This window comes from Dreissena polymorpha, unplaced genomic scaffold (genome assembly GCF_020536995.1).
Source record: "Dreissena polymorpha isolate Duluth1 unplaced genomic scaffold, UMN_Dpol_1.0 chrUn025, whole genome shotgun sequence".
NCBI lineage: Eukaryota > Metazoa > Mollusca > Bivalvia > Myida > Dreissenidae > Dreissena > Dreissena polymorpha.
The window spans coordinates 305,986-319,391 of record NW_026273339.1 but is presented as its reverse complement, the minus strand read 5'-3'; positions in this window follow the sequence as shown (position 1 = coordinate 319,391).

Here is a 13,406-nt window from a genome sequence, read left to right as displayed (position 1 = left end):
AGATTGAAGGGGAGACCCGTTTTAAATGTGAAATATGTAAAAAATTCATCTAAGGCATGCAATCTAAGCACAGTTTGGGCATATGAAGGTATTGGAAAAATAATAATGAATTGTATAATACTGAAAAGGATCTGTTGAACTCGTATAAATAAAGTTGCTAGTATGTTTATTTTGATTTTTTTTGCATGAAAATAACCATTATTATTTATTTTTCGGTCATTTAGAAAAAATAAGAATTATTTTCCAAAACTTAGGAGTAACGTTAAAAATAAAATTTCAGAGTTAAGAATTCTTTTTGAAAATCTGGTAGTAAATTTAAGAATTTCACATAACGTTATCTGGAGCTCTGGCTTTCAATGAATGACAATTATGAGTGTCACTAAGGCCAAAAAAAAACAAGCGATGTGTTTGTGAAAACATGAGGGATTATTATTATAGCACATCATTTAAAACCATGTGCAGAAGTTAGCGGTGCCACCAATTTCAGCGACACAGACTATAAATATGTTGTTTATAATCGGTGTTGCGCGGTGCATTGATATTTATGTAAGTGATGTATGTTTTCACCAAAAAATTAGGCCTTTAACAGATATTGAAACAAACAGGTTTGTATGGCATATTCTTTTTATATATACAATGATATATACAATGATGTAAGTCTGTCACATCAGGTCTCATCGACAATCATCTGATTATTACATTTTTCTCACAAGTACGAATGGTGTCGAGCGCGACATCAGGGCTTTTTTGGGATTGAATTTATAGCCAAAATTTGGCTATATTCCCAATTGCAAAAAGTATACTTTTTTCCCAAAATTTGCTGAAAAATTCCTGATTGGGAAAAAAATTCTAATGACATCGGCTGTTTCGCTTTTTAACAAAGTGTAGTTCGATTCGGTCTCGTACGGGTTTTAGACTATACCTCGATTTGGATAACGTCCGCATTATTTGTGTGCACGATATTCTCCATCTTGGTCAGGCGCTTATTATATTTGCAATGAAATTAAAGTGTTTTGTGATTTGGCTGAATGGAAAACAAAGATGTTGCGCAATTCAAAATATTACATGAAAAAGATTCCTAAGCAAAAGCCTGGTGGCAAAACGAAAACTGTTGATTTATTTAAGCAAGCGTCATTAAATAAACAAACATTGTCACAAAGTACAAGTCTTCCCATTGAAACTTCTTCCATTGTTAATGATAGCAATTTAATTACAAGTTACTCTTTTGCATGGTCATTGTTGATTTTCAAAGCAAAGTGCTGACTGATATTCAACATGTTGAAAGCAGTAGTTCTCCAGAAGAAGATGAAGCACCTCCTAATAAAATGGTGACTGATGTGACTTAAGACTTTGTGTGAGGTTATTATGTGGAAAACTGTTGATCATGATGGTGTTTGTGATTAAAGATGCTGAACTCATTCATGTAGTTTTGAATCCCAATTTCTTGAAAATGCCGATAAAATTCCCAATTTCAAAGCCATAGGCTATCTTCCCAAAGAGCTGAAAAAAAGCCCTGGACATGACTTTTTGTGAACACTATTTCAAAGTCATGCTAAATATTTCATGACTGGCAAACTTTTAAATAGACAACATATTAGTTCAGAAATTCAATAAAGTGCTTTGCAAGTGGCAATCATTTTGCAGTGTCTTATAATAAAATATTTTGTCACTCGGTTACCTGATATTGCTTCGTCCGCCATGTTTCTTTTCGTCAGAAGGATATGGAGCTTTTGTCACAAGTATACAATTTCTACGGTGAGCAGAATAGTTGTGGTAATCGCCCTATCACCGTATTAATACTGGGTAGAAATCAATGAAGTACCTTGAAAAAAAGAACACATGTTAGATATCAGTAAATAAATGTAACATACTCAGTTTTAAAATATTTCTGGGTCATGAAATTATGCCAAATCAGAATATACATACAAATGTCAACAAACTGATTAAAAAGATACACAAATCAATGAACGGACTTTTGTTTCTTTGATTTTTTATATAAAACAAAGACTTTTGTTTCATTTAATGAAGTGTTCCGGTGCACATGCGCAATGATGTGTCATGAATGTAAACAAAAATATGAAGTCATGGTAACAATTTCTGCTTGTATTTAATTTTAGCTTTTTCAGTTTAGGTTTCAATACTATGAAATAAATCAACTTTTCCTCTTGAATAATTTCCTGGGCATTCGGACCGGCAACATGGCATTTTCAATAGGCATGAATTAACAGACAGAATTCCACACATTTCCACAAGGGGCATACAAAAGCCAAAATGTATGAACTTTAAAATTGCTGAATACAAATTATTTGCATAAACTCTATCTATAATGCCCTTACAGGGTGCAGAAACTTTGCAAAAGGAGGGCTTGAACGGGAAAATTCGTGTATTAACAAGGCGATTCACGTGCCATTCAAGCCCTGTTATGTGTTTTTATAACCATAAGCTGGTCCACGTGCAGTTACTTCCCATTTTTCATTGGATTCAATGAAGTTATTATGAACTTTGTGAATAACTCCAGCCTTCGACCACTTTCCAAGCATAAATGGGGATGAATATTTCAATCCACTTCAGGACTTCCCCTGGCTCAAAAAATTATTTAGCCAAATTTGCCTTGCTATGGCAAAATTCTTCTATTTTTTGCTATTTTTAAGTTTTAATGAAGAAAAATTTGTAGCCAAAAAGAATTTCCTTTAGCCAAATTGGTCAATTTGTAGCCATTGGCGAATGGCAGAGTAAGCCCTGCACTTTTCAAATTATACCATCTGCAATCTCTTGACAACAGCTTTATTTATTGGCAATGTCAATGAAGTTAAGGCTATTTACTCAACACTTTCAAAAGACTATGCCGTAAATGTAAGTGTTTATGTATCTTCAACATTCCTGCTGTATGCTTGAAATATTTCAGTGACAATATGTTGGCAGTATTAATTTTTAGAAATTTACTTGGAACGAAATAAGATAGACCTGTACAAAAGTAACATCTATGAAAACATCTATGAAAACATCTATGAAAACAATGACTTATTCTGATGATATATTTATCCGTAAAAAATTCCAAAATAATTCCTCATTTCTCAGGGCCCTCATTTGGCCGTTTGTGGGCCGAAATTCGGCCCCATTCCCCCCTTAAAATAGTATACTTTTTTCCCCTATTTCAGCTAAAAATTCCACCCTCAAAAAAAAAAAAGTTTGTTTTTTTAACTTTCATACCTTAGTTGCCAGCTGGTATTGTGTTATTAACCTTTGATTAAATGTATATTTATGTAAATTGCATTAAAATATAGCAATTTTAAGTGCTGAATGGTTGGTAAAAAGATCTTCTAAAATTCCCCTTTTCGCCCAAAAACGACGCGAAATTCCCCCCTTTAAGGGCCCCGGCCCCAATCCCCCAAAGTGTAGCAAGGTCCATGTAAATTCTTACATTGCGCGGCTGCATTTAAACTTTGCATCACATTTTAAATCGAAAACTGCCTATCCGAAGGTAAAGCCTAGTCATTTCTGATGATGACCCAGTGAGGCATATGTAGAACACAACCTTGAACTGTTGGACGTCATATGAAATACAATGTAATCAAATTATTTTGTCGATGTTGAGAATGAACAGGCTTATTATGTGGAAAACTGTTGATCATGATGGTGTTTGTGGTGTTTGTGATTAAAGATGCTGAACTCATTCATGTAGTTTTAAATCCCAATTTTTTTTCCCAATTTCTTGAAAATGCCGATAAAATTCCCTATTTCAAAGCCATGGGCTATCTTCCCCAAAAGCTGAAAAAAACAACCTGCGAGCATTATGTCGGTTCCCATCATCAATTTTCTAAGTAACTGGCCACGTTTTCATCGTTTTCTGATTAGCCTGCAGGGCCCTCTTTTGGCCGTTTTTGGGGCCGAAATCCGGCTCCATTCCCCCCTTAAAATAGTATACTTTTTTCCCCTATTTCAACTAAAAATTCCCCCCCTCCAAAAAAAAAAATTTTTTTTTTTTTTTTTTTTTTTTTTACTTGTATACCTATGTTGCCAGCTGGTATCATGCTATTAACCTTTGATTAAATGTCTATTTATGTATATTACATTAGAATATAGCAATTTTAAGTGTTGAATGGTTGGTGAAAAGATCTTCTAAAATTCCCCTTTTCACCCGAAACGACGCGAAATTCCCCGATCAGCCCCGATCCCCCAAAGTGTAGCAAGGGCCCTGGCGTGGCATGCATACATTCCAGATGTCTCGATCTTGATGGGACATTCCTGTTCTTGGGTGTTTGTCCGGGCGCCCTGATGTGACACAATTTGTCCCGACATTTGTAAAAAACAACGTATGTTCTAGAAGTTCACACTTAAATTCACCATTCATGCTCCGTCTGGCCTAAAACTACCATCGCTAATCCTTGTATTGCCCCCTGTTAACAAACGATATCTAATAGTCAAGTGCACAAGTGTTGTTTATTACATCTTATCAGCAATCTATTGTCAAATTATTGATTTTATCAAGTATTCACACCATGGTCAGCGATTTTCCTTTTTCTTTATAAAGTACCGGTAAACGGTACTTTCCCAATCGAGCGAAAATTCCCTAATTCCCAATCGGCATCTGAAAAAATCCCAATCGGCATCCGAATTTTTTCTCAAAACAATCGAAAGTTTCGTAACAAAACCCAACTTTCGGCGAGCGAACAAAGAAAATCGTATAGTTGTGTGTATAACCACGCGCTCGATTAATATCGGGTTTTATTATTCAGCGCGTTCAATCAATAGAGTCGTTACTGTTTGTGGTTCTTTTGTCAGGCAGCCAGCGAACTGTTTGACGTCGGTTTGAAACCTTATCGTAGTTTGAAATGCCCTCCAGCACTGCCTCTGTGGAAAGGTTGTTCAGTCTAATGAACAATCTTTGCACGACCAATCGGAACCGTCTATCACAGGACACATTGACAGCTCTAATGATGCTGTGCAGAGAGGGATGCCAGCAACTGAGTGATGATCAAACATCAAAGATTGTTGAAATTTTCAAAAAAATGAAAGAGAGAGACATTGCTTTATAAGAGATTAAAACAACTAGTAATTGATTATGTGTCTTCTATATAATATTTTGTTATTTATATCAACTTTATTACTTTAAGTAATGGTCATTAAGGCATGCCTGCAAATGATTATTTTAATGGGTATGTTCAATTAAGTTTGAACTGTATGATGTATTCAATAAGACCCAAACTTCACGACGTGATTTTCCCAATTTAAGGATTTCACGACTCGATTTTTCCAAATTGGACCGGTACGGGTACTTTTCCCAATTGGACAAGGAAAATCGCTGATGGTGTTTTTATGATAGGGATCACCAATTGCTAGCAATAGATGCATCATAGTGAATTTAAAGCAGACTGCTTTTGTATTTCCCAAATCAAGTCCAAAGATACTAATGCGTGGTATTCTGTGTATTATACCACCTGAGGCTAAAAAACCTGTCAAAACACCAATTTTGTATATACATGTAAAACAAATTGCATGCTTACGGACACACATTGATGTTTCACATAACTTTACTTTCGTTTTCGACTTCGACTGATTTTCAGAAAATAGTTTTGTACATATTGCACCAATCTAAATTAAGACTTAATTGATTATTGGATGAATAAAAACAGTACTTGATGCTCGCACATTGTTCACGTTATGGAGTCATCCCAATAGTGCACATGTTTATACTTCCGGAAAATGGTTAATGTCTGTGTTCATGAAATTATATATGAGAAACATTTATCGTCAATATTGGCTGGATATTATGAGGTTTTGTAAGAAATAAACTGATTACCAGCCATATATTTGACCAATTGGGAAAAGAACCTGTACAAGCCCAATTGGGAAAATTTAGCTTGAAAACCCCTGAAACGCAATGGCGCGTTCTAAAATGGGCACTGATCAAGTGTTCACAAGGAGGTCTAATCATAAATTAGTATAAGACCAGACGTTTCTATAAAAAGAGTAATTGAACTAAACCTGCATATAAAAAGTTATGTTAGCAATTCTGAGCACTAGATCATTTACACCTGTCAACTGAAATTGTCACTTATTGTGTAGAAACGCCTACGGCTGTGCAAATACTGAAATAGCCTAGGTTCGAAATTGCCATGGGACGAATTATTACATTGTCAAGTTATGGTAAAATGTAATTATATGTAATTATCTCAATGGACAGCAAACAAAATTAATTGATGCTGAAAAGTTCCAACCATAATTTAAAGCCTTTTTGTTGCAGAATTGAGCGTTCCTTTCAAGTCTAGTAATATGGTTAGTGTTATATGCAGACGCGCATAACAGTTTGAATTCAGAAAACAGATTTTTTGTGCAGATTGTGTATCACGTGATGAACAGTGGGAGGTGTATATTTTGCGGCACTATTAGAATTTGTAATGCAGATTTTTAGTGCAGATTCACGGACTCTAGATTACACGGATATGAAACGGGACCGTTACGCCAAATATCTTGTTGTGTCTAAGTCACGTGACCGTGTCGTATCTGTCGATATTTTATCGAAGCGCCGATGTTATACATTTGATGTACCCACTCACGTATTTTGTTAAATTATAGTTTCATTTCTAGGCCGATTTTGACAAATTATATATCATTAGAAAGCTTACGTAATGTAGTTTTCAGATATATAAATATATATTAAGTTTTTCTTCTGATTTTGGCAGCTTAGCGAGTTATAACTTTAACTTTTGCAAATATCATACCGTTTTGGAGTTTTAGAATCTAGATTTACGGTTGACATGTTCGTACTTTATACCGATTTGTAGCGTTTATATTTGGAGTTCAGTTTTAAAAATAACATCTTGCTTAGGAGAATAGAATTCTGTATATGATAGAAAAAAAATTGGTTTCAAAATGAAAGCAAGTAAGGAATGAAGGCGGAAATAAGTAGCGCGCGGTCCTAACGAACCGAACTGATGGCGATTATGCTTTTGTTTAGATACCGGCCATTGAATTTCCTTTGCCACAATTATTATATTTTTTATGGAATATATTGAAATATTTTGTTCTAGAGACATATCCATAAAGCTAAGTATTAATGAAGCTTAATAAATTTACGATTTCAGCTCTTGATTATAACACAGAAAGGGTGTTAAATTTATGATGAAACAGCGTATACAAATGTATAGCGGACCCTCTTGATATTTTTCGGCTTTGCATACTTCAAATATAATGGGTGTCAAAACATTCATCGTTTGTTGTTTATTATCAAAAAGGTAATTATGTAAAATTATATGAAAGGTTATTAACCATAAATTATCAATTAATTACAATTATTTAAAGATTCTTGAAAATCACGGTCAACTGTCTATGCATGTATATTGAAATATCTTTATAAGTTAACAGAGTTATAAATATATAGAATTCTAAATTAAAACTCTGTATTATTTGTATTTTTCGGAAAGATTATTTAACCCCGTTGTGGTCAAATGAGAATGCTGTTTTTAATTATGTTGTTCCGTACACTACCATACACTCTTTATAGGACTACGAAATGACGTTTTTTTTTTACCGGTACCCGCTAAATACGTTAAATGTTAAGTATTAGATTTTTTAAATGTTTAAAATGTACATGTATAGGTATTAAGCACTTATAATTATTGTGATTTAGCTGGCTGACATCTATACAGTATTTAGTTTATGGCAATCTGTATGGGCAGATGACTATAAATGTTTTCAATACGCTACATATCTTATAAACGCAAAATTGAGTATTTGGCGTTACATTACTCCAAGAAATGACCACTAATACCACGAGAAGACATGGAGGTATCATAAAAAGTGTAATCTGACCAGACATTGCCACCTGTGGTTAGGGACCAATATACAAGTATTCCCTGCTGTGGCGTATGACACCATAGTGTTATTTAGTATTGGTCGGCACAGTTTCTGATCATAACGAGATAATTGGTTTGTGCTGAACACAGGGGCAATAAAACCACAGATCTATCAATAAACAAGATTATTGAGATATCTTTTTTTGAACACCGCGATAAAAATGCTCAAACCATGGACTCTAGATTACACGGATAAGAAACATGGCAACATTCTCAGAATCATCACTGCTATATGTGTAATCACCTAACAATTCGTCTAAAAATAATTTATATATTTGAGTTGAAGACGATGTACTGTTGTTTAAGTCTGAATAAACTATCTGTCTGCCTGTCTAAATCCAAGCCGTCATCGTCCCGGTGAAAAAAAAATCTGATTTTCAATAGTTGGACATGATGCCCTGATGTCAAAATACGAAATGACCCGCGTAACACGGACCGTGATTTTCAAGAATCTTTAATAAATTGATAATTTAAGGTAAATAACATTTCAAATAATTATACATAATTACCTTGTTGATAATAAACAGCAAACGATGAATGTTTTTGACACCCATTTTATTTCAAGTATGCATGCAAAGCCGAATAATATCGAGAGGGTCCGCTATATACGCTGTTTCATCATAAATGTTACACCCTTTCTGTGTTATACACAAGAGCTGAAATCGTTAATTTATTAAGATTCATTTATAATAAGCTTTATTGATATGTTTCATGAACAAAATACTACAATATATTCCATAAAAAATATAATAAGATGGCAAAAGAAATTCAATGGCCGGTTTCTAAACAAAAGCATAATCGCCAAGACCGTAGCATCAGTTCAGTGCGTTAGGAACGCGCGCTACATTTTCCCGCCTTCATTCCTTAATTACTTTCGTTTTTAAACAAATTTTTTTTCTATCGTATACAGAATTCTATTCTCCTAAGCAAGATGTAATTTTTAAAACTGAACTCCAAATATAAACGCTACAAATTGGTATTAAGTACGAACATGTCAACCGTAAATCTAGATTCTAAAACTCCAAAACGGTATGATATTTGCAAAAGTTAAAGTTATAACTCGCCGGGCTGTCGAAATCAGAAGAAAAACTTAATATATATTTATATATCTGTTTACTACGTAACGTAAGCTTTCTAATGATATATAATTTGTCAAAATCGGCCGAGAAATGAAACTATAATTTAACAAAATACGTGAGTGGGTACACCAAAATGTATAACCTCGGCGCTTCGCTGTACGCTAATCGTTAAAGATCGATAGCCACAACACGTTAAAACGCGCGGTGGTAAAACATAAAATGTGTATTTCTTGTGTTTAACTCGCTATAAATCCATTAATAACAACGGGAATATACTAAAAGTTATATTTTTTTGAAAGAGGAATTAATAAGCAACAAGATAACGTATAAACCAATAAAATCGGATGAATAGTTTTTGCATAAGATTGAATTTACTACAGTACGGGTCAAATACTCGATTCATCTCCTGTCAATATACACTCCGTGTGCAGATTATAATGAAACCCTATTCGTCTGCGTCAATAATTTGTCGTAGAATTGTGGTTTATAATAGCGTTAGAAAAAAAAATTGAGTTCTGAATACAGATTTATAGTGCAGATTGTGTAACTTCTATTTGCATGTAAGCGTTAGATGTAGACGTGCACAACAGATTGAGTTCTGAATACAGATTTATAGTGCATTGTGTAACTTCTATTTACATGCTTATAAACGATCTTCGCAAGTTTTATACGCGTGGTATAGCGTTTGGGAACAAATGAGCACCTATAAATCTGTATCCAGATACCTTTCACATCGTGCTTATACGATTTAATTCTGGATTATACGATATTGTTGCCTATTGATCTGTGAACATTGAAATGCGCGTATACGGTCTTAAGGCCCACTCTCACTACATGATGCCGGCGGAGCCCCGGTGCGTGATCCGGGATCTACCGGGATGAACCGGGGCTCTACCGGGATGAACCGTGGACGACAGGGATGAACCGGGGACAACTGGGGCTCCACGCTCCACCGGGTAAGTATTAAAATGTTTAATACCTGCGGGATGAACCGGTAGTTACCGTGAAGGACCGGCATCGACCGGCGCGGAATCGGGAACAACCGGGACGGCACCGGGAACAACCCGGACGGCACCGTTGCTCCACCGGGGCCCATATAGACATCGACAGAGCTACAGCAACGCCCCGGTTGTCGCCGGTGGTGCCCAGGTGGAGCCCTGGTGAATGCCGGCAGAGTCCCGGTATAGCCAGGTTCATTGGTAAACCGGCGCTCTGCCGGGACGCCACCGGCATTCACCGGGGCTCCGCCTGGTCATTACCGGCGACGACCGCGATTAAACCGGGGCGTTGCCGTAGCTCTGCCGGGGTCTGTTGCCAAGATAGCCCCGGTGAGTCTCGGCGGAGTTACGGTAGACCGGGGCTTTGCCGGAACGCTGCCGGCTTTTACCGGGGCTCCACCTGGGCATTACCGGCGACAACCTGGGCACTGCCGGGGCTTCACCGGGATAAACCGTAGCTTGTTCGGGGTTGACCGGGACTCTGCCACATTCAGGTTTAATAATGATGAGTATCTGTTGATCTGCACCCAGTTAACATTCACATGCGCATATATACGGTCTTACTTGCATTACAGAGGTAAATGAACCCTATCAATGTGCATCGAGTCGATATTTAAAGGTGGCTTATTCGCTAGTAATTGTATTAAATAACTAATTACATTATATTTATCTGCGTCCATACAATTTTCGCATTGCTTGAGACGTTTTAAAAAGCGTTGTGGATCTTATGAGCGTCTATTAATCTGCGTATAGACAACGATTACATCGTGCGTATACCATCAAACTAAGGTTGTTTACGGACCGTTTTACGTCACAACTGAATACATTTTACACTTACTTGTGCATGTTTAATTTCCATTACATGGATCGCGATTTTAATTAAAATAAAAATACTTTAGTCGCAATTAAAGCAATCTAAGAACGAACATGGATAAGGATTATTCCATTACTTATTTAATGCCATAAATTAAGATGTTCGTGTCGACTGAGCGCAAATGTATATGGAAAAATCCCATACAATCCCCGATTGTAACCGTATACGCGCCCTGTGAGTGCTGTCGTAACGCATGCAGATTAATAGGACTTATTAGTTTTCCGTCGAATTTAAAATCCATATAAAAACCTGTGAAATACACTGTGAAGGTTGCTGGCATGCATAAGGATTAACAGGGTATCACAAGTTCCCCGTTGAAATTAGATCCATATAAGAATCTGATAGGATGCGTTGAAACGCATGCAGATTTATAGGGTTTCATTGGTTGTCCGTCGCAAGTAAACTTTATAAGAATCTTAGAAATGCCATGTGAATGTTGTCGAAACGCCAGCAGATTTATAGGGCTTTATTATTTTTCTTTCGCAAATTAATCACATATAAAAACCTGAGATATGCCGTGTAAAGTTTATCGGACGCATGCAGATTGTTCGGGCTTCAGTAGTTATCCGTCGCATGAAACCGAAATCGGAACCGGCTCAGACTTTGGACCTGGACGCAGATGATTACGGAATCACTACGTTTTAAATGCAATCAAGAGATTATATCACACGGGATAAAACACTTATAAATCTTCAATGTTGTCGGAACACATGCAGATTGATAGGGCTGCAATAGTTTTCCGTCGAAATCAACCACATATAATTCAAAGAATCTTCTTAGATTGTTTAGACGTAAATAAGGTGTTTATATCGCATTTGATGGAATAAAGCCCGTGTAAGCATTAGTTTAATAATATCTTTCAATATAGCATTGAAACCGTATAAGAATACGGGAATGTCAACTGGGTGCAGATTATAGGGCTCCATTTGTTATCAATTGCAATTTAAAAACATATGGAAACATCTGAAGATTGTACGGATGTATATAAATATAGTTTATTAAATAAACATCAAACCATAAGCAGACAAATAATGTTTATTAAATGTTAATTAAATAAAATTCATACAATTAATAGTTGTAGTCGGCATCTATATAGATCTGTTCCGGAGAATACACCTGCATACAAACTGAAAATACTCAATTTCTGATGACGCATACACACTGGGGTATACTCTCAATGACAGTCTGCTCTATACGATCTGTTATGCACGTCTGCACATAACATCAACCTAGTAATATCAAGGAATGAAATATTCCCGCGTTGTACTGTCACTATTTTACGTAGTCGTGAAAATAGCTTCCTTTTATCAATTCGTTCCACCGCGTTTCGTACCAATATCACTTTAGGTCACAATATACTAAATAGTTTCCCTATATAATTCAATGTAAAAGCGACATCTTTAAGCGAAAATAAATGCAACATTTTGCACATAGAGACCCCCATACCCATACCTTTTCTTAAAGGCCATTCTAAGCGGAGTCCATTTGTGCAATAAAAAAGATATGTCATGTACGAACCAAGAAAGAACTTGTCAAAAGTCAAAATCGACTGTTTCGCTACTTTTTTTCCGGCCGTTGTATAGTGGAATGTAACTTTTTTCAGCGCAATGTTTTACTTAAGTCTCTAAGTTTATCACATTTAAGGGATTTAGTAGTGAGCACATATTCATGCCCTACTACTTTCACCAAAAGATAAAGCCAGAGCAATAGTTTAAATTGTACAACATGCCTTCGAATCAACTATGATATTTTTTAGAGAGTACGTACAGCACTACATGAAACGGTTATTTAGTATACTGTTACCTTAAAGGTTATATTACACTAATTCCATTTCCCATAGGGTCCAATTATAAAACTGCCAACTTTCAAAGCATTTTTCGTGTATCTCCTATAGATCAAATTGTGCAAGACCGGTATCATTTTAAAGATAAATCTGTCCTCTTTCAATAAATGCAGTCAAAAATAGATGGTCTCGCAACTTATAAGAAAGTAAAATTCGCCCAAAGGCAAGCACCCTCGGAAAACAGAGTTTCGAAAGTGAAATATCGACAAAAGCCCCGTACTTCAATTAACGCACCCCAAACAGTCATCTTTCAACGTAATCCCCAATGAAATGCGCCAAAATGTTGCAGACACACACAGGACGCAGAAAATAATCACAAAAAGCATGGGTGCGATCGCTAAATCGCTTTTAATACCGAAGAGAAAAGGAACTCTTTAGAAATAGGCACTACTTTCAAATGGACCACGGAGGGATACAAAATGATTAAGTGTAATGTAACCTTAAAGAAAACTTAAACTTTTCAGATCATGGAAAAAACGCATCTACAGCATCATAAATATATGTGTACTACAAATACAAAATTTCAGGTCGATCTGACAACTAGAAATACCCCAAAAACGCCTTTGAGTATGACACGTAATAAGCCAACTGGCTTGCGTTTTCTGTACTTGAATTCCGGAGGCAAAGCGATCTCAAATCGCATGTAAATCATATAAAACTACAAAATAAACAGCCCATTTACACGTATTTGCACGCCGTGGACATAACTGATGCGTTAAAAGTGCTATAAGTTTCTTAAAACACGATCGGATGAGC